The sequence below is a fragment of the Prionailurus bengalensis genome, chromosome A1 (assembly GCF_016509475.1).
Source record: "Prionailurus bengalensis isolate Pbe53 chromosome A1, Fcat_Pben_1.1_paternal_pri, whole genome shotgun sequence".
Lineage (NCBI taxonomy): Eukaryota > Metazoa > Chordata > Mammalia > Carnivora > Felidae > Prionailurus > Prionailurus bengalensis.
The window spans coordinates 3842373-3861012 of NC_057343.1; the positions used below are offsets into that span (position 1 = coordinate 3842373).

The following is an 18640-nucleotide window of genomic DNA, read 5'->3' on the forward strand; positions in this document are numbered from 1 at the left end:
TCCCTCCCACCCACCACCCCCGGCCACCCGTTCATTCCCACCTAATACCTTTGCTGGTCTAGGTAGCCAACCCGGGTGATGACCCTGACGTTCACCTCTGAGGGGTCTGAGCCGTTGGTCACCGTGCCCTTATGGATCAGCCCTTGCGTGAACACGTGTCCATTTGCCATCCGCACGGTCAGAGGACACCGAGAAATGCCCTTCCAGGCCTTCTGGGTGACAGACATTCTTCCCAGCCAGGAACGGCACATCCTTTCCTTCTAACTGCTGTCTTGGTGCGAGGGGCTGAAGTGAACGGATGGTGGCATGCACATCAATGGGACTCACGCTGCACTCCCTGGTGGAAGCATTTCCCACCGGGGAACAGACTTCTGGATCCACAGAGCCCGTAGTCGTGGGGATGGGAGGCCCGGATTTCCCATCCAGGTCATTAAAAGCGATGGTAAGAATGACCACTCCCACTCTCGCCCTTGGTTCCCAGGCCATGTGTTCTGCCCATTGAGGACGGGATACGGTGCCACGTGGTGGTTCAAATGGCCGGTACGGACTGCATCCTGAGGCATCACCCACCCTCACAAGGAATCTCCACACTGGGGCCTCAACAGCAACCTCAAAAGGCCGTCCCATCCCGTTCTCAAGCCGGCAGCTCTGGGACATGCCATGGGTGTTGAGAACAGTCGGCCCATAGTCAAGTGCCACGGTGCCCTTTGTTATGAAGTGGATCATTTGATTCACTGCAGTGTCACAGGGCGTCCCACACCAGTGGATCCAACATCTGTAGGTCCTCAGAGAGTCATGGTGGCCAAGGCCATGCAGGCGAAAGAGAAAAGCCCATACCCGTCCCGTGTGTTCCAGTCAGAGTGATACAATTGTCTTGCCATTGAGTGGCTGCTTGGACGTGTTGGGCCGTGTCCAGCCTCAGCGTGGGTGTCTGTTGTTGGCAGTTTAGACGTTCAGTAGTGGCAGTAGCTAGATCAGCCTTGACGAGAGGGCACCCTCGTTGGGCCCACACGTGGCCTCCATCGCAGCCACTGCGGCCACTGTGTTAATGAACCCGCTGTGGGAGCACGGGGTGGGTGACGATGAGCTGGCTGCTGTCAACTGGCTGAGTCATTCTGGCCGTTTGGTGCCTCCTCCCCAGCGGACACTCGGGAGGATGTTAGTGTGTGAAGCGAAGGTCTTTGCCCTTGTGCCCCCACAGGTCCACCCTCAGGCTCTTTCCCTCATCTCGTTGTCGTCCCCCTTCCAGGTCCTGATGAAACAGCCAAGCCGTTCACCCCTGTCAGTGACACTGTCTGTATTCCAACCTCAGCTTGTCTCCGCTTCCGCCAAAAGCGGATGTGCCGATGAACTGCCTGAAGCTCTGTGCTTTGGGAAGATTTCCTTTCAGCACCTTGACGGGGCCATGGTCCGCAGCAAGACGTTTGTGGCTTGCGCCAACATACTGGGCCAACCCACCCTGAAGCCAGGTTGGGCCATTTTCTTCCTCTACAGGCTGGTCGTAAGGGACACCCTTCTGTGGCCAGAGGACTGAGATGAGGCAGAGGTGGTGGGTGACGGAACCATGAGTCACCTGTGCACGCAGCCTCTTGTGCCCTCTGCCTGCCCCGGTGCCTGGTATGCCACTTCTAACGTCCAGGAGATTACTGCTGGCCTCTGACCTCATGCCTCGGTGGAGGGCTAACAAAACTCAAGTGGTGATGGGAGATTCTGGCCACGTGGCCAGATAGATGTCTCACGGTCGGGTGCCCTGTGTCCACAAAAGCCCGGGAGCGCTTAGGGCAATGTTTTACAAATGGCATGTAATTCCCTACCGCAGACGGCACCACCTTATTCCAGAATGCTAGAGGACTATTCCGTGATTCTTCCACAGGGTTGCCCTTTCCTCATTGTACCACAGCCAGTCACACGGCCTCTGGTTCTGCTGGAGCAGGGCTGGATGAGTCCTCGCACTGTGCGCTTGCTCCAGTGTCACAGGTGTTTCCTTCTGGGGACCTGGCCTCTCTTCAGTCGAGGGTTTCCACGTCTGGAAACCGAGCAAAGAGTTGTGATCTTTGTGGGGGCCAGGGGCCCTCAGCCCCCTGACCATCCATCCTTGATATGTCTTCTTGCACAAATGGAGAGAACTCCCTTGCTGGCTGCCCGTCTGTGTCTGTCCTCATCAACAACTAGCATGGAAGTTCCGGCCCTTGCCTTTCACCGGGTGTCATCCATTGCTTTCTCCAGGCCACCCGTTTCGCCAGGAAACAAACAAACGACAGGAGACTGAGATTTGCATGGAGGACGTTCATTAGGAAGGGTCGCTAGGAGGAACAGCTCTGTGGGAGTGGAGGAAGCAGGAATGGGCAGAGGAAGAAGCTGGAGACAGAGGGCTCCGTGATCCCACCGGACTGGCTGGGCAGAGAGGAGAGGTGGGGGGGGTGCTCTCTGGAGCCAGGCTGACCCTTCAGAGAAGACATGAATGAAGACAACAAGGGCCAGGCCCTTGTGCCACCAGAGCGACCTGTCATTAGCTGCCCTGGGAGGGGCGTCGCTTTGGATGGGGGGTGGGTAGCCCTCTTTGACCAACGACAGTTCCAGGACCTCAGGTGCACACTGTGAGCAGGGAGTATTCCTGGCGGCCGAGAGAATGAGCTCCTCGGTGACTCCGTGACGAGGGAAGAAGGTCTACCCGACACCACAGTATCTATGCAGTAGTCCTCAGGTTTGCTGCCTTTATGATTATTTGACCTTTGCGTGGATTTTTAGAAAATGATTTCTTTCGTGACTGTTTTACTTCTGTGAGTAGGACTCTTTGGTCATATAATCCAGTAGAACAGCAGTTTATAAAGAGCGTTTAATGGAGAATTGATCTCTGCGTTATTTTCATCCATTTGTTCATCAAATATTGGCAGTGTTCTAGGGAGCGGGACTGGCCAAGAGCGTAACAGAAGAAAAAAAAAAATCCTGCCCTTGTGGATATGGGACAAACGATATGAGAACGTGGATGCAATATTTTTTGGATGTTGCGTAAGATAGGAAATTGGAGGCAGGAGAGAAAAATTAACGTTGCTTGGGTTCATAAGCAGGGGAATAAGTTAAAGCTATCAACAGAAAGGCCAGCATAACTCCACCTTACGTAGTGGCTAACTTCAACTAACTAATTATCCCTTTGCTCTCAGTATAGACAAATAGAGGTCATTATTATTTTGGTGATTACTTTGATTAAATCATATTCTGTTATCAAAGCGTTTTATTTTTTAAACTGTTTAAAGTTTATCTTAAGAGAGCACGTGCACATGCACACATGACTGAGGAAGGGGCAGAAAGAGAGAGAGAGAGAGAGAGAGAGAGAGAGAGAATCCCAAGCAGGCTCTGTGGTGTCAGCACAGAGCCTGACACAGGGCCCAAAGCCATGAACCGTGAGATCACGGTCTGAGCTGAAATCAGGAGTCAGATGCTCAATGGACTGAGCCACTCAGGTTCCCCTGTTATCAAAACATTTTAAAGGGATGAAAACAAAAATAAATATTTAATTTTTTGATATGCTGAGAGGAATTGATCATGAACATTTTTAACATAATCAGTCTATTTAAAATATGGAAAATATCTCCCTCTCTCTCTGCTCCTCCCCTGTTCATGCTCTGTCTCTCTCTGTCCCAAAAATAAATAAACGTTGAAAAAAAAAAAGGGGGGCGCCTGGGTGGCGCAGTCAGTTAAGCGTCCAACTTCAGCCAGGTCACGATCTCGCGGTCCGTGAGTTCGAGCCCCGCGTCGGGCTCTGGGCTGATGGCTCAGAGCCTGGAGCCTGTTTCCGATTCTGTGTCTCCCTCTCTCTCTGCCCCTCCCCTGTTCGTGCTCTGTCTCTCTCTGTCCCAAAAATAAATAAACGTTGAAAAAAAATATGGAAAATATGTAAATATGTGAATCATTTATATAATTTAGTATATTGGCATTTGGGTTTTGATTGATTATATCAATGATATTGTAGAGCTTTTCTGATCTGGTGTGAGTTGTATCTGTAATAATAGTTTCCAGAACTTTGTCAAGATGTAGCACCGTCATCTTCTATAAATACGTGTTCTTTGGAATTCTAGTATGATCTAGCTTCAAAGTCAAAAGACCACGAACATTGTACTCAGTATACAATAATAGCAAGTCTAACACTCTGTGCTAAACATTGTTTTAGGAACAGTGCCCTTTCCCTTTGGAGCTAGGGTGGCAAATTTCGGGGAAATACTGGCCTCCAAATATGTAAGACTTACGAATATACTTGGGCATATATCAGAGCATATGTTATAAGGTTAACTGGGTTGGTCGTGAATGTTTGGTGCCCGATGGTAATAAAAGGGCTTTGTTTGGAGTAATGAGAGTGATCAGAAGCATAATAACCTTTATGAAACTTACAATTCTCATGATGTGAAATACATGTAAGGCAGCCATGAGTCTTCTATTCCACCTGGTGGGAGAAAGACACCAGCAGGTCAGGAGTTAGATGCACCCTCAGACCTCTGGGAATCCCAACTGTAAGCATTTGGGCACTTCGAAGAAAACAATTACATTACTCATGATAGTAGGAAAGCATCTATAAGTTATAATGCCAGTAAACAGCCCAGTGAAGGCTTCATGTGTTAAAAGAAATTCTTGAGGGGCGCCTGGGTGGCGCAGTCGGTTAAGCGTCCGACTTCAGCCAGGTCACGATCTCGCGGTCCGTGAGTTCCAGCCCCGCGTCGGGCTCTGGGCTGATGGCTCGGAGCCTGGAGCCTGTTTCCGATTCTGTGTCTCCCTCTCTCTCTTCCCCTCCCCCGTTCATGCTCTGTCTCTCTCTGTCCCAAAAATAAATAAACGTTGAAAAAAAAATTTTTTTTTAAATAAAAAAATAAAAAAAAAAGAAATTCTTGAAAGACTGCATAATTAAACTCTATGTTTGGTGATCCTTTTTTGTTGATAAAGCATTCAGGAAACACTATGCAATGAAATGTTCCACATATTTGCAGATAGTTTCTGAGTAATTTGACAAAGCACAAAATCAACAACAAACACATGGGGAAAAATGGTAACCATATACAGTTTCCTAAAAGACTACATATTAAATCAGGAAATAAATAGCCTTGGTCATTTTGGACCATCGAAATCAGAGAAGTGGATATTTTAAAGACAAGGCGATAAGCCAAGACCGAATAACATCATATGCCTTCCGCCTCCACTTTCGTCTTCACTGTAAGAAACTGTGAGTCTCCAAGTAAATCTTGCGGACCATTTGCCCAGAGCTTGAGTAGGATCACAGGTTGGAGTAGAATTTGAGAAAGGAATGACAGTCTGAAGAAGGAAAAGAAGTTAAAACAGCAAGGGGGACCACATTCTCAAGGAAGCAGGTGCAGGGATCAGAAAGAAATGTGGCTCCGTGGGCCTTGTCTCATGGACAGGGCCAGGTGGCAAAGCCACAAAGCCCTGCCGAAAAGCTCTTCGAACATATTCCACCAAAATTCAGGACGTGTCTTCGGACGAAGGAGTCTCCACTGTGAGGAGAAGGCTGTGGGGCCTTTTGACTTGATCGGTTGACAGAATCCATCACGGCATCACGAAGTTTTCATCATAGAGCTAAGTAAGTAAGGGTGTCTTTAGAAATCAGGCTGGTTTTATGTGAAAGCAACAGGGAAATACCTAAGATAAGACGGTTGAAAAGTGAAAGTAGGAACAGTGCTTTTCTGATGCTAATCTTCCTCCAAAATCCGACTCCTTTATCTTATCAGGGTAGAACTTTATGTGGTCTTGACCCTTAAAATGTGCTGTTTGGACACAAAGAGAGCTTACGATTCCCATTCGTGCTAGAAAATGGAGTTGTGCGCAGGATCGCCAAGATGTGGAAAGAGGGAAGTGTCAGGCTATGAATTATGACATATACATCAATCATATCATTATGCCAATAAAAGGGTCTGGCAAACAATGATGGAAAATCAATCATTTTCCCCTTTTGTTTGGTGTGTTCCCATTCTTTTCCGAGCTATTCATGGAGTTTCTATTGAAGTCGGTAGGCTCTCAGTTAAAGAATGGGTAGGAGAGATAATACGATCCTTGGGTAGAGATGGAATGACTTGCATTTTCACGCGTAATGCCGTTTCGTAGACATGGAAATCTGTTCCACAAGTACATTTAATTTTTTCACGTTTGTTTTTGAGAGACAGCCCACACGTGCGAGCGAGCGGGGGAGGGACCGAGGGAGAGGGAGACCCAGAATCCGAAGCAGGCTCCCTGCTCGGAGCGGTCGGCACAGAGCCCAACACGGGGCTCGAACCCACAAACTGTGAGATCATGACCTGACCCGAAGTCGGACGCTTAACCGACTGAGCCCCCCAGGCGCCCTGTCCACCAGCACATTTGGATGCGAATGTGTCTTCTTTGGCCTGCCTGCCTGTAACCAGTACGTATAATTGAGCCCCTACTCTGTTGGCAGGTCCTACTCTCGGTGCTGTGTATGTGACAGTGAACAAAACATTCTTCCTGCCCTCGTGGAGGTAAGAGTCTAAAGAGGAACGGGCCAGAAAAAGTCAACAGATGAAGGCAGCATTATCCGTCCTGGAAAATGAGGGAAATAAGCAGGCCTCGGTTGTAAATGACGAAGGGGCGGAAGGTACACGGAAGGGGTGCTGGTGGAAGTCCATCTAAGTCCCGGCCGAGGTGGCAGCCACGTGGCACAGACCACGTGATTCGGGCAGAAGGAACAACGTGTGAAGGCTACAAGATAGGAAAAGCTGGTTCTGTTTGAGGGATCGGAAGAAGTCAGCGCTGAGAAGGGCACAGTGGGACGGGATGGGGCGGGATGGGGCTGGAGAGGCGGGACGCAGCCCCGGAGTGGAGCTTCGTCCCAGGGGCAAGGGAGGCCGCTGAGTGACCTTCGCCAGGGCGACGCGGGGTTGCTTTAGGGCCTCTCGCAGCACCTCAGTATACGTTTTGTTAACTAACTTGGCTCTCACCGCAGCCAACCACCACTGACCCTCTGCATTCACTGTGCGCGCACAGAGTCACAGGTTAACGGTAGGTATGAGCCCCGCGAAGAAGCGGACCCTAGTTAGTACCAAGTAACACCCTGTTCTGGTTAAGAAGCTAGTTCTCCAGGGGCGCCCGGGGGGCTCAGTCGGTCGAGCGTCTGACTTCGGCTCAGGGAACGATCTTAACGTTCGTGGGCTCCAGCCCCGCATCGGGCTCTGTGCCGACAGCTCGGAGCCTGGAGCCTCCTTCCGATTCTGTGTCTCTGCCCCTCCCCTGCTCACACTCTGCCTCTCTCTCTCTCTCTAAAAAATAAGGAAGAATTTTTAAAAAATTAAACAAAAAAAAGCGAGGTGTCCAAATGTGGCAGCCTTTGTTATGACACTTTCACGGGGGCACTTGTAACTGACGTGAGTGCTGTTCTTAATTACTCTGCCAGCTTCAGTTTCTGGATGTTACTGCTACTCCTTAGATACTGTATAATGACACCTAAAAGCCTCAGACTTCGGAGTTCATTTAATCAAAACAAGGACAAAATGCTAAGAAAAGTACATTTGAACTGCCCACCTAATGCTTTGAAAATAAGCCTCTATCTGAACCATGAAACAAAACATGACATTTAAAGCCACAGTTTCTTGGGGTGCCTCGGTGGCTCAGTGGGTTAAGCATCCAATTTCGGCTCAGGTCATGATGTTGCGGTGAGTTTGAGACCCGTGTGGGGCTCCGTGCTGATGGCTCGGCGCCTGGAGCCCACTTGGGATTCTGTGTCTCTTCGCCCTCTCCGCCCCTCCCCTGCTCATGCCCTGTCTCCCTCCCTCCCTCCCTCCCTCTCTCTCTCTCTGTCTCTCTCACAAAAATAAATAAACATTTAAAAAAACAGGGTTTTTTAGCTAACATTTGTATGACAGCGGGTTCGATGTTTTCTCTTCCCTTGTAGTCACTCGTTCACTTAAATAAAGGTTTCTTCCCGTTTAGCTTTCTTAGCTACTTACAGGGCACTTAATCCTCTTGGTTTGGTGTATTTTGTAAAGAGCTTTTTTTAAATGGCAACGTTTGCCGTTTTATTTTAAGAGTCAATCGTGGTGTAAGGACGAGAGGATAATTTGATGACCTTTTAATCTGTCTGAGTGTGGACTTGTGTATGCATTTAGAATATTGGGCATGTGTGATTGTAACTTTGGATGAAATTGACAATTACGATCCGTGTACGTTGCTCTATTTAGGTTTACGATGCTGAGCAATTTGATGAAAAGGTAAAGCAGATCTATTCTTGAAATCGGTCATCCTAACTAGTGATAAAGTTGGGATGAGTATGGTAAATTAATTACTAACTTCAGTATTATCAAAGGAATATATATGTATACACACACACACACATATCTCAAAAGATAGATTTGTATAAATTCTATAAATCTGGCAACATCTGGGGGAGGCATTTAAAAATTTTATTTACAGGCGCCTGGGTGGCTCAGTCGGTTAAGCGTCCGACTTCAGCTCAGGTCATGATCTCGCGGTCCGCGAGTTCGAGCCCTGTGTCGGGCTCTGGGCTGATGGCTCAGAGCCTGGAGCCTGCTTCCGATTCTGGGTCTCCCTCTCTCTCTGCCCCTCCCTCGTTCATGCTCTGTCTCTCTCTGTCTCAAAAATAAATAAACGTTAAAAAAAATTTAAAAAAAATTTATTTACATGTTTATTTTTGAGAGAGACAGATACAGAGCTCTAGCAGGGGAGCAGCAGAGAGGGAGGGGGACACAGAATCCCAAGCAGGCTCCAAGCTGTCAGTGCAGAGCCCGATGTGGGACTCAGACTCACCAACTGTGAGACCATGACCTGAGCCAAAGTGGATTGCTTAACCAACTGAGCCATCCAGGTGCCCCTAGGGAATGCAATTTTAAATGAAAAAAAAGAGTCTGAGGAAATCGTCTTAACAATTTTTAAATTTCATCATCTTTTTTTCTGTGGGTATACATTTTAATATGTTTTTCAAAATTCTATCTTTTTCACTTAACACACGGTCATTAGCATTTTCCTGGGATGGTTTTTTTTTTTTTTCATTTCAAGTCGTTAATTCTGTCATAGTGTGAGAATCCAGTGACTTCGTTAGTCTTCATTATTTATTTAGTGTCCAGTTTTTCACCATCCTGGATAATGCTACCGTAGATATCCTGAAACACAAATCTTCATTTTCATTCCTAATTGTTCCTTTGGACTAAGTTCCTAGAACTGAAATGCCTGTGCGTGTTTGAGGCTCTTGGTACTTAGTGCCAAGTATCTTTCCAGAAGGATTATGTTCCCCCTCCCGCTCACCAGCAGAGGAGTACCGTGGTTATTTTTCAGACACTTTGCCGATGCTGGCTATTCTCAGTTTGTCAATCTCTCTCAGTCTTTGCAGACGGCTCCAGTGCTCGTGGTTATTTGAACTCCTTGGAGTCACGGTGAAGCTGAACTTTTTTACCGCGTGTATTGCTGGTCAGTTAAGTTTCTCTGATGTGCGTGCGTGGCCTTGCGCAAGTGTTGCTGGGTTACTTGTGGTTTTTAAGGGCATCAACCTTGCCTTTAAGGCACATGTTCCCCCCCAGTTTACTACCAGCTCTTGAGTGTGTCTTGCTCTGACGTGCTTTCTGTCACACATCGGTGAGGGTGGGCTCGTCCTTGTTCTCCTAAACCGTGGCTCCCGTTCCGAGTGATGAGTTATAATGCAAGCAGGGAGGCAGGAAGTTAGCTAATTACTGTGGGAAGGAGCTGTCTTTGAGAAGTCTGAAAGCAAATGGAGGTGCAGCTGGGCCTGCGGTTCTCAGTGCTGTCACGACCTAGTCCGCTTCAACCGATAAGCACACTATCTTCCTCCTTCCCCGGAAGAGTGGCCCACGCGTCCTGGATGCCTCTTGTTTCTGGCCTCCATTTACTTATCGCTTCCATTTACTTATCACTAAAGCGGGCTTGCTTTAGACGCTTCCAATCGTCTTTCCTGTCTCTGTCTGCCCTTTGTCATGATCTCATGTTTCATACTGAAGCGCAAAACTATGCTTTGCCGCCTGTAAGTCCTACTGTCTATGCATTCATTTGTCCACCGCATACTCACTGATTGCCTGTCACGGGCGCATCACTCCTACTGGCCTCGGTGACACAGTTGCACAGTTGACCCCTCCCCCTGGCCACGGTTACATAATCGTGCGACTGACCACTCACCTCAGTCCATGCCTTATCGTTTTAATAGATGATGTAACATGATAGCATTAGATGTGTAGTAAGAAATTACAAGGTGAGGGTGGCTCAGTCGGTTAGGTGTTCGACTCTTGGTTTCGGCTCAGGTCGCCATCTCACCACTCATGGGTTCGAGCCCCATGTCAGGCTCCAAGCTGATGGTGCGGAGTCTGCTTGGGATTCTCTCTCTCTCCCCCTCTCCCCCCGCCCCCTCCCCTCCTCGCTGTCTCGCTCCATCAGATAAATAAGTTTAAAAAGTTACGCCACCTGGATATTAGAGCTGTGTTACGTGGTATGAAAGGCAGTGTTTGAGAGTGTCAAAAATGATTTTCCTACAGTTTTTGGGTTGACGTGATGGGTGCTATTAGACGTGCGGTCCGCCCCCAGTCAGCATGCCCTGTGGCCTGGCAGGACCTTACTCAAAGCGGTCAGAATTCCAACCCTAACACGTGGGTGACTCTCCCTCGGGGACATGAGGTGGCTGAGGAGCTGGTGCCCACCGGACACCCTCCCCCCGCCTTGCCTTGTGGTCATGGCAGGAAAACACAGTCTGAATCTTGTGTGTGTGTCTGAGTCAGCATGATCTCAAGCCTCAACCCCGTCCTCTTATCATATTTCAAAGACTTTGGTTTCTGTTTTATCCGTGAGTGTGCAATGCAGTTCTGATTGTACTGTATTATCACCAGAGCAGAGAATTTGCCTGAAGCCGATCCATTGGCCCTTCTTCATACTTTCTTGTTGACCTAGCATGTTACCGGATTTTGCAAATGTTACCCGTATGCTTGAGAAAAATAAGCATTTCCCAGTTTCGGGGATAGGGCACATTTCAGTTGTCCATTTGAACACATTTCAGTTGTATCGTTTAGGTTTCGTGTAGCGCCACTCATTTTAGAGGGCTTGATCTATCCGTAGAGGTATGCTAAAATCACTCTGATGATGGCTTCCTTCACTGTTTCCTGAAGTTCTCCCATTTTTATTACATGTATACAGATGAATAGATGTTTGTTAGACGCATACAAGTCTAGCATTTCTACAGCTGCCCGATATGTATTTTATATCTATAGTGTTACAGCAAGACCCCACCCTAACGTGCCCTGTCATTATGGGCGTTCATATATAACATAAATGAGAGATGGCTCCCGTCCTCCGCTCCTGCCCCGGTGTCAAAGGAGGGGTGGCTGAAGTTTTCCTCTCCTTTTGGGGGAAAAGGATGTGTGGTGATGTGTGCAGGCTGGAAATAAGCAGCACCAGTAAAGGGCGCCCCCTTCACCAATAATCTAGATTACTCGTCCCAGAACAGGTTAGCTGGGAGATTCTTGGAGTCACTGCTGCTTCCTCCTTCCCTTCCTTCTGGGGATTGCTGTGCAGGCCCAGAGTCTCAGCATCGCTCCCGGCAGTCGCCCTACCGAGAAGTGCTAGCTGGAAGGGTGGATTTGAATTCTCTGCCACACTCTGGACTCTTAGCCCACAGCCTATAGATAGGCCCTCGCTGGGGTGAGTTCATTAATTCTGCACCACGGCTACGTTTACAAAGTCGAACGCTGTCGTGTTTTCTAAGATTTATCTTCTATACCGATTTTCTTTTCGCCTGGATGTGATCTGTTAGATACAGAGAAGACGTGTATTTTGTATGTCTTTTGGCTTTAAGCTATATAACTCCTTTTTGAATTTTAAAATATAACTGAGCTTCTCATTTCTAAAGGGTCCGTTTAGTTCTTTTCAAACCCATCTTTTTAAAAATCACATCATAGTAGCTTCTTTTCAACATCTTCCAGGGGTTTATGATCTCTGTGTCTCAAACTCCTGGCAACAGCCTGTCCAAATTAGGCGTGTCAATAAATGATGTTTGAAATTAAGAATGCCACTTAACACCATTTATTTAGTAGACACAATGCTCAGTTCACTACGTTATGTCCCATGACAAGAATCAAAGAATGCAGAAGACAGAATTCCTGTCCATGATGTGGTTTTATTTTCAATAATAAATGGGGGACCATTAATTCAAAGCAGATAAAAACTGATACTTATGCAAAAATGTATTCTAATGCTTCATATTTGATTCCCTATCTATTAAAATGTTGCTAACTGGGGCGCCTGGGTGGCTCAGTAGGTTAAGCATCTGACTTCAGCCCAGGTCATGATCTTGCAGTTCCTGAGTTCGAGCCCCGTGTGGGGCTCTGTGCTGACAGCTCAGAGCCTGCCTACTTCAGATTCTGTCTCCCTCTCTCTCTGCCCCCTCCCCCACTTTCTCTCCTTTAAAAATAAATAAACATTAAAAAAAATTTTAATAAAAACTAAAATGTTGATAACCACATTTGAGAGAAGCGCTTAAAACCCATCAAAATTAAGTATACCACCATCAACATACTTTGAGGATTAGGTTAACAGGAAAAGAGGTGTAATTTAAAAAAAATTTTTTTTTAATGTTTATTTACTTTTTTGAGAGAGAGACAGAGACAGAGTGCAAATGGGGGAGGGGCAGAGAGAGAGAGGGAGACACAGAATCCACAGCAGGCTCCGGGCTCTGAGCTTTCAGCACAGAGCCCGACGCGGGGCTCGAACCCACGGACCGCGAGATCATGACCGGAGCCGGAGTCAGACACTTAACAGACTGAGCCACCCAGGCACCCCCGGGAATTCATTTTTGAATGATAACATAAGTTATTTAAAAAACTAAAGTGGTCTATGAAGGTAATTTTTATTCAAGATGTAGTAAAACTCAAAATTCCTTATCTTGGATTATAAATTTTAAGTTCTAAGATAAAGCATCATTTCATTAATGTTTTTGTACAAGGCTTATAAATAAATCACAAAGTGCTCTGCCTCGTTGCGGTGCACTTTCCTGCCAGCATGAATGCTACCTTGCTGTTGTCTGACTTCAGAGTCCTGAAGAATTGGTATCCTTCCCAATGCTGATTATAATAGTATCTGAAGGAAGCTACCCAAAGCAGATAGTCTCTGAGAGTCTCTTCTGGAAAAAAATTTAATACACGGTGTCAAATAAAAAATGAAAACCACTATGAGCCGTGAGGACTGTAAGCTAATAATTTATTAAATAACAAAATTGACTCTTTAGAAGAAAGTTTAAGTTGAGTGTTCCGCCTGGCCACTTACATCATGCCTGTCTAGAATAAAGTCCTCGTTTTCTGCGTAATAGCACTGAGAAATAGCGATACCTGCTTGGCCAAAATACGGAAAGTGGGCAACGGTAAAACGCGATAGAGTAAGAACTACAACCGGGAAAACAGACAGATACGAAAGGAGAGGTCGTGGCTTTGGTAAATACGGCTCGAGTCTGGAAGGACCAGAAAGCAGGTCACTGGCTTCTGAGAGTCAGCTGGGAGTCGGTAGGGTCTGCTGAGGAAACGGGGTCCGGCCTCTTCCTTGGGCCGTCAGCAAAGCAGGGGTGCAAATGTGGGGTGACTCCTAGACTAAACACTTTCCCCGGGTTCCTCTCTCCTGGGAGACCCTCCAGAGATTGTAGGGTAGAGCCTGCCTTCTCTCTCGCAGCAAACAGCTGGTCACACTAACCTAGTCCGTTGTGAGTGGGTTTCCACTTACTAAATATAAGCAGTTGAGGGAACTCTGAAGTAACTCTCAGCGTATTTTTGTTGTTGTCGTACATTTAAATTATCTGGGTATCTGTGCATTCGACGTTTATACTCAATTTATCGAGCAAATGTTTATCGAGGGCGTACTACGTGCCAGGCACTGCTCTAGGCACCCGGGGATACAAGAAAATAACCAAACAATTGAGAGCCCTACCCTCTGGGGGCTTCTATGCGCTGAGGTGAGCCTTTACAGTAAAGTAAGTCAGTAAGGTATATAGTATGTCATGTAGAGTTAAGTGCTATGGTAAAAGAAAATAATAAAATAAAGCAAGAAGGAGCGAGAGAAATATGCAGTGGTGAGAGCGGAGGGTTATTTAAATCAGATGACCAGGGAAGGCTGGTTGATAAATGCTCTTTGAGCGGGGAGTTGAGGGATGCGAAGGAGACGCCAGCCCGTATCTGGGAGAAGACCTTCCCGGCTTCCAGGTAGAGGGCATCGCAACTCCAGAGTTCACGCTTGGAAGGTACGCGGGTGAGTAAGACCGGTGTGACTGAGCCAGGAGTAAGGAGGAGAGCGGTAGAGGACGAGGTCAGGATGGGCCCTGCCAGTCAGGCTGAGGATGTCGGGGTTTTACTCTGAGTGGAATGGAAAGCCGCAGGAGGATTTTATGGAGAGGTGCTCGGTGACCCAGTCGATGCTTTCACAGGACCTCTCTAGCCCCCATGTTGGAAGTGGCCTGTGGGAGGTTTGGGATAGAGGCAGAGAACTGTGAGGTGGCAGCTGCAGTCGGCCAGGTGACCGATGGTGAGACGCAGTCAGATCCGGATTATTGGTAGCACTTTGATTCACGGAGTTGTTGATGGATTGCATGCGGTATGGAGAAAGAAAGGGATTAAGAACAACTTAAAGATTTTTGACGAGCATCTTTTTTCTTAATTTGTTAAAGTTTATTTCTTTGTTTTGAGAGAGCGAGAAAGAGCACAAGCAGGGGAGGGGCGGGAGAGAGGATCCCAAGGAGGCTCTGCACTGTCAGTGTAGAGCCCCATGTGAGGCTAGATCCCACGACTGGGAGATCATGACCTGAGTCAAAATCAAGAGTCAGATGCTTAACCAACTGAGCCACCCAGGTGCCCCTTGACTTGAGCACCTTGAAGAATGAACCAAGTTGCCACTCAGCGATTTGGGGACAGTTTTACAAGGAGCAGGTTGGGGAGATGAGGTCAGCTTTGGTCAGGACATGTGCAACTTGAGATTCCCAGTTGGGGAATCTTGAGTTCAAGGTGAGCCATAGCTAGGAACTAGGAGTCCTCAGCTTAAAGACGCATCCACAACTGGGGGTAAATTCAAATGAAGAGGGGAAGTAATCTCGGGGCTGAGCCTGTGGCTCAGAGATGATGAGGACACGGCAAATGAGAATGAGCGGCCATCGCCATTGCAAGTGGGGTTTCCGGAACCCTAGCGGAAGAGGAGGCAATGACTATTTGGCATGTGCTAACCCTGGGTCGTGTGAGCCCGCTTTGCTTAGCAACACGGAGACCCTTGATGAGCTTACCAGAGCAAGTTCCATGGGTGGCCGGTGTGAAAGCCTGTCTGGAAGCGAGTTCTAGAGAGAAGGCAGGCACAGAATTAGAAAAACAGTGGGTATGGTCAACCCACTCAAGGAGTTTTGCTGGAGGGAGGAGTGGAGAAATGGAGCTGGGGCTGTAGATATTTGTGAGGCACCTGCTGTTGGGCCAGAGCATAAGACATAATCACTGTCCTCAGGAGCCCCAGGCTGGTGGCTCGCCCCTTCTGATAAGACCGTTTTTCCAGTCTTTATGTAGTTTATCCTTGTTAGTATCCTTTCAGTAATAAGATCCTAGAGACCTCATATTAGAAGTCCTCTTTCCAACAGGTCTTTTCTGAAAATGCTTTAGCAGAGGCCGCATGTTTTATTTTTACCTACTTAGCCTGGGTCCCCTTTGGAATTAGCTCCTCATCAACAATCGTTATTTTCGAAGAGTGTCAGACCGCAAGTGCCAACTCTTTTCTTAATGGATTCAGTGCGTTCATAAATCATAGAATGTTTTGTTTAGGATGTAATTCGGAGAAAACACTCCATCTATCTAGCCCCATTTACCAGCCTCATCTCTGGCAGGTAGGTAGCCCAATTAGTGTTTGTGAGATTCAGTAGTTCTATTTTTTTTTAAATGTTTTACCGTTTATGTATTTTTGAGAGAGAGACAGACAGAGTGTGAGCAGGGAGGGACGGAGAGAGAGGGAGACTCAGAATCCAAAGCAGGCTCCAGGCTCTGAGCTGTCAGCACAGAGAGCCCGACTGAGGGCTCGAACCCACAAACCGTGATATCATGAATTGAGCCGCAGTCGGACGTGTAACCGACGGAGCCACCCGGGCGCCGTCTTTCTTTCTATTTTTTCATCCATTCACTCATTCCCTTAAGGCTTCTATTGTGTCACTATTATTTGTCAGTTACCCTGTTTTAGGGGCACAGCAACAAAAAGGCTCACATAGAGTTTACGTTCTGAGGAGGGGGGAGTCAGTAAACAAGTGAATAATCAAATAAAACAGATTCCCAGGACGAGTAAGAGGGATTTAAGGGCTACCCTCATCACAGAATTGCTATTGTCTGTCCTGTAAGCCACAGCAAAATTGTCTTAAATGGATATTAAAGTCTTCCCCATCTTATGTAAGTGGGAACAAAAGCTTCCTATGAGAGGCAGAATAATGACCCCCACATATGGCCATGTCCTAATCCCTGGAACCTTGCATGATAAAAGGAATGGTTCTGTTGTGATTATGTTAAGGCCTTTGAGATGGGGAGATTATCTTGGATTACCGAGGTGGGCCCACTGTAATCCCAAAGGTCCTTATGACGGAGAAGCAGGAGGGTCAGAGTCAGAAAGGAGCCGCGGCAACATAAATAGAGGTTGTAGCCAAGGAGTGTGGGCAGCCCTGGAAGCTGGAAAGAGGAGGGAGCAGATTTTGCCTGGCTCCTCCGGAAGGATTACAGACCTCCCCACACTTGGATTTTTAGCCCCCACAGACCCACTTTCAGACTTCTGACCTCCCACACCGTAAGATACTGAAGTTGTGTTGGGTTAAGCCTCTAGGTTTGTGATAATGTGTTGCAGCAGCAATAGGAGACTATATATAGGAATAGAAATGTGTAGCAGTTGGAAACTCTGTGTGTGTACACACGTTCTTGGAAAGCTGCTATTTTCACGGATCCGGAGCGATGGCGTGAAGTGGTGCACTGGCTATAAATTCAGACACTCTGGCCACCCTTCCCGATCCACTTGCGGTCTGTTAGCCCACGCTTCACAGAAATTGTGGGGTTGCCACCATTATTTCGGATGATGGCAAACACTCCGAAAGAAGCGTAAGAGGGTAAGGCAATGGCAGGTGACTGCGTGCCCGGAGAAGGCTTCTTTGAGCAAATGACATGCGATCAAATGACATAGGAGCTGCCACTGAAGGCTGAGAAGGAGCCCGCACGCAGTGTTTCAGGCGGACGCGATGCCCGGGACGGAGGTCCTGGGGTGAGATGACCTGTCTGTTAAGGAGTAGCCGGGGAGGAAAAGGTGAAATGGTGGTAGGTGATGTCCAAGAAGTACGCAGAGACCCTTCACGCAGGGTCTGCCCGGTGATCGAGGAGTTCAGATGTTCTCAGTGCAGGGGCGGGGGAAGCCACCTGAAAGCCTGGCACGACACAGCTTGCTGATGTCTTGCACATTTGGCTTCTGGGTGGAGAACGGCTTCTGGAGGGAAACGACGGTGCAGACGAGAGAGTCTGTGGTGGCCCGACTAGGGGGGTAGCCAGAGGGGTGGACGGATTCGGGATGGGGGTTAAGGGGGAGCTGAGGCGACGTGAGGTTTGGAGGGAAGAGAGAAGAAGCAAGCGTCGCTCCTGGGGCTGGGGAGCAACGGCAGGGTGGGGTGGGGTGGGCCCTGAGTCGGGAAGGCCCAGGAGCTCAAGCCAAGGAGCAGGTAAGTTACACCAGCGTGCAACCAGTAAGCCCTGAGGTTTCGAACAACGTAGACGGTCCGTCCTGCGGGTCTGCAAATCCCATGTGCTGAATAGCATAGTTTTATATAATCACAACACGGGAAAATGCCAGTTGTTGAGCGAGAAGGAGATTTAAAGAGTTATTTCAGACTGTGACTTACTTGAGTAAGGACACCTCCAAACCGTCCCTAAAAATAAACGTAAGACCGTCGCATGAAGAAAAAACAGAATCCCGGAGGAGATTTTCTGTCCTGATTCGTCGTTTTACCGCATGTACAGTCAGGAAGGTCTTCATTATCTGTCCTCTTCCCTTCATAAATTAAACCCAAAAGTGGACAGTGTGGAAAGCGGAATAATGGCTGTTTTCTTAAATCTCCCCATGGAGTTGAAATGGTTATGGAAACTCGTGCGCGAACTTACGTAAAACAGCGGGTACTTGTAACCATTTGCATGCACGTGTACATTCTGATCGTTCTTAGAAGTAGGTGAATACCAAGGAAATTTATTATAGGCAAAAAATTACGGTGGTGGGTATCTCGACAAGAGCCTTTTTAATTCTGAGTAATTTAGCGACTGTAGAAAGACGTGGCTTAATAATTTGACTTAACAACCAAGTAATTGGATTTTAAAAAGACATACAGGTATCAGCTGGATTTTCCACCCACTGAGTCCTTTAAAAACTTGATTACTTGATTATTTTAGGTTAACGCTTCCATTCTAAGTTTAACTGTGCAGAATTTTGAAAGTTCTCTCTCTCTCTCTCTCTCTCTCTCTATATATATATATATTGAATTTATTGATTAAAATCTGAAAATGTGGCCACTGGATTTCAGATGGATTTGCCATAGCTAAACTATTTTCATGCTTGAAACAGTGACATGTTTCAAAGTAATGCTCAGTTCTTTTTAAAAATC

The 18640-nt window shown here is 47.4% G+C and overlaps 1 protein-coding gene across 4 annotated transcripts in view; it reads left to right on the top strand.

Moving 5' to 3' along the window:
- The window catches only part of SGCG (sarcoglycan gamma), a 133553-nt gene that overhangs the window by 33094 nt on the left and 81819 nt on the right, over positions 1-18640 (top strand). The gene's annotated exons all lie outside the window — the stretch shown is intronic.